Below are 3,542 nucleotides of genomic sequence, written 5' to 3' on the forward strand. Positions count from 1 at the left end.
TTCTTTGAGCAGTGTTTTGTAATTCTCATTGTAAAGGTCTTTCACAACTGGGTGTCTTGACAAACATTCTTTAAAAGGAGGGCAGACTAGATAAAGTGAAGCCTAATCTGTAATTCATAATGAAGCAGCAGCCATTGAATGAGAGAGGAAAATGTTTGCTTTTCTGTGGTTTGCATACTGACTCCATTTTTACCCAAGCTGAAATAAAATTATGAATTGGTCTTGTCTTTTTCTCTCAATTAATCATAGTCACTGAATGAACTTGTCTGATGCAGACGTTTTTAGGAGATGGTTTGTGTCCAATAGGTCACTCTCCAGCAGCTTGGAAGGCTGGCTGTGTTAAGCCAGCACCCAGATGTCAGGAGCGGCTTTCATCTCTCTCACACATGCTAACCGTTGCAGATAAAAATCTTTTTTAAATTATGTGCCAGTTGATAGAAGAGTTTGGTGGAATCAAACTAAACTTTGGTACCTAGTAAGAATAGATTCATGTGTTCATGTCAGAGAACTCTCTAGTCTCTAGTATTATGTCCAAGAACATAATCTTATTTTTAAAAATAATTGGATAAATATGTTGAAAGTCCAGTTATCAACAGGACACACAGAAGTATTAGGTAAAACTGGAAGTGTCTGTCTCTTGGATTGTCTAAACCTTGGACAACCACCCCACAGCCCCTAAAAAAAATACCATTGTTGATGCTGCTCATAATTATTATTTATTTAATAGATGATAAACTGATCAGAGATATGAGAGATATAATAAGCAAGGTAAGTAGTTGGATGAAATCAAATGAAGTTATGTTCCGGTCCAGGTAGGCACAACCAGATGTGGAAGATCCAGGCTGATTTTAGCCCAACGAATCAAACTTACTTTTCACCCAATGGAAGAAACCTGCAAGAGGGAAAGAAAAAAACACTGTCAAGAGGTTTCCACAAGCCAGGTGTGGTGGCTCATACCTGTAATGCCAACACTTTGGGAGGCCGAGGAAGCAGGATTGCTTGAACCCAGGAGTTCGAGACCAGCCTGGAAAACATAGCAGACCTGTCTCTAAAAAAGAATAAGAAATTAGTCAGGCATGGTGGCATGCATCTCCAGTCTGTGGAACAGTGAGATCTCAGCTCAAAAAAAAGAAAATTTTCTCAAAGAATGAAGATTTGAATCTGAGTGGGGACTAACGTGTCAAATGTCACTAACTTCAGTGAATGCAAAAGGCACATAATACTAATTCCTAGAAGATAAAAAAACAATTCCTGTGCTTAAAAAATTTGGACATGTAGTGCTAGATGGAAGCCAGATAGGTTGAAAGTTGAAAGAGAGCCAGAAGTAAGCTAATATGTATGAGTTTTCCTATAATATGGCACAAAGAGATCCAACCTTCTTCTGATAAGGGAGAAAAAAACTATATTCTCACCATAGTCTACGTATAGATTATTAAGCAAAGTGCCAAGCATTGGCCCAATGAGAAAGTATAAAGCAACATTTGAAGAAGAGTCCTCAGGACTTTGATCATTTGAATGCAATTCCAGTCCTTTTTCCGTCTGCCCATATGTTCAAGGGAAAGTTGCTCATTGTAACTTTTCCATTTCCTCCTCTTTAAAATGTTTGTTTCACAGGATGACTGTGAGATTTAAGTTATAACATAGATGTAAATTTTCTAACATGGCACCCGGCATATATTCAGATTCAGTCCACCAAATTTTGTAATCAATGCTACATGGAAGTGGAAGAGCAGGGATAAAATAAACCCAGAATAAGAAGAATGTGTACTTTGATCTTCAGTGAATATCTGAAATCTGAGAAATACCATGAATAGCACGCAAAACAATCTGCCTCAAGGACAATTATAAAGCTTACTCATGTGTTAAACTATTTTATATTTGGGGGAATTTTTCTAAAGGAAACAAAGAATTACCTGATTTTAAAAAAATAAAAATGAATAAACAGTTACCTAGCCATGGAGGCTTTTTTTTGTCTTTCCAATGATGCTTCTATTAGAGAATTTTCCTTAATAGATGCCAATATTTCAGGATCCATGTAGATAATATTGGAAACCTAGAAATAACATCTTGACTCCTCTGATATTTATCTATTGACTTGACTTAGAAAACCACAAGGGATTAGAGAACAATGTAAAGAAAACAGGGCTTTTCTTATCACTTCTACCACCCTGACCTCAAAAATTTAGTCCCTAGGAGAATAGAGAACCCAGGGTATTCAGGAGTCACATAAAGAAAGCACATCAATGGAAGAGTCTTACTACCTGCTCGGGTAGAAGTGGCTGCTGTGGTAGTAGTAGTCGAAGCAGTATCAGTCGTGGTACTGCTGGGGTCATCAGAAGGCGCACCTGAATCTAGGAGGAAAAGTTCCACGTGAGACTTTGAATCTTTCTCAAGGAACAAAATTTGTGCTGCCACCTGAGAGTGGATATACATTCCTCCTCCTGGATTCATCTCGGCAAATCTGTCATCAATTCTGTCTTACCTTTAGCCTACCTATCTATTTTCCTCTTGCCTCATTCTTTCCTCCCCTGTACTTGCGGGGACAGAAAGAATTTGGGATTTCCCAAATGACACTGATGGAAGAAACAGGCAAGTCCTTTGTCCCAGGCATGAACACAAAAGACCAAGCCCACACGTGTTGCTGTTTACAAGGTCTACCTCCCAGAAGCAATAAGGGAGTCCCTAGTAGCTTGTCATCCCGATGCCCTCCCGCAGAAAAACCTAGGACTGCATGCATTCCGCTGCAGCATGAGTGTAGACTTACCACTAGAAGCGGAAGTTGAACCTCCTTCTGTGGACTCTGAAAGAGAAGAAGGAAAAATAAGATGTAAGATTAACTCCAGTTTTCCACAGGCTCTACCACCCATAAGGGAGTCCCTAGTAGCCTGACACTCTGATGCCTTCCCACAGAATAACCTAAGACTGCTCCCCTTCCATTGTAGCAGAGTGAAGACTCATGGGGCTCAGAGTTTTCAGAGAAAGTTCCCGTATCCTGAAAAGATAAAATAGATTGTAAGAAGGACACCAGCTTTGGGGTTGGAGAAAAGAGAGGATGTGGACAATATTTCACTTCCACAATGGGAGACTCCCAGTCCTTGGCACACTGGTTGAGAAAGAACAGATGCACAGGTAATGTAAAACTTAAGAAAATCAATTTAAAAACCAAATATGTGGCCATTTTTCCTTTCCAGAAATAAGCCTCTATTTACCTTCTTAAACATTTTACTGACAGTAACAATAAAGTTGGCTTCCAAAGTTATTACTTACTGAGTTAAGAACTGACTGAAAGCAAAATCTTACAGGTGGAGTCAAATCCATATTGAATGACCAAAATGATAATAGAACAAGTTAGAGAAGGAGAAGTCAGAAGAGCCAGTCGTCTAGGTAGCCTCAAGCACTCATCCTTGCAGAGTAAATATCTTTATGTACATCACCCCAAAACTTCTGTTCAGGTGAGAATCTTTACTTACGGGCAGAGACAAGGAGGGTGGAAACACCCAGTAGTACCAGGACTGCTAAGAACTTCATGATGGTGAATTAAA

General features: G+C 39.3%; 1 long non-coding RNA gene across 1 annotated transcript; it reads right to left on the reverse strand.

Moving 5' to 3' along the window:
- Positions 1-750: 750 nt before the first annotated feature.
- On the reverse strand, positions 751-2,803 carry LOC103261868. The gene is made up of 3 exons (XR_504388.1): positions 2,765-2,803; positions 2,262-2,351; positions 751-892 (listed from the first exon to the last, which is right to left on the reverse strand). It is a non-coding gene; the product is annotated as an uncharacterized LOC103261868 (long non-coding RNA).
- Between the last annotated feature and the right edge of the window lie 739 nt (positions 2,804-3,542).

This window comes from Carlito syrichta, unplaced genomic scaffold (genome assembly GCF_000164805.1).
Source record: "Carlito syrichta isolate Samal-C Ts95f unplaced genomic scaffold, Tarsius_syrichta-2.0.1 Scaffold304099, whole genome shotgun sequence".
Classification (NCBI taxonomy): domain Eukaryota; kingdom Metazoa; phylum Chordata; class Mammalia; order Primates; family Tarsiidae; genus Carlito; species Carlito syrichta.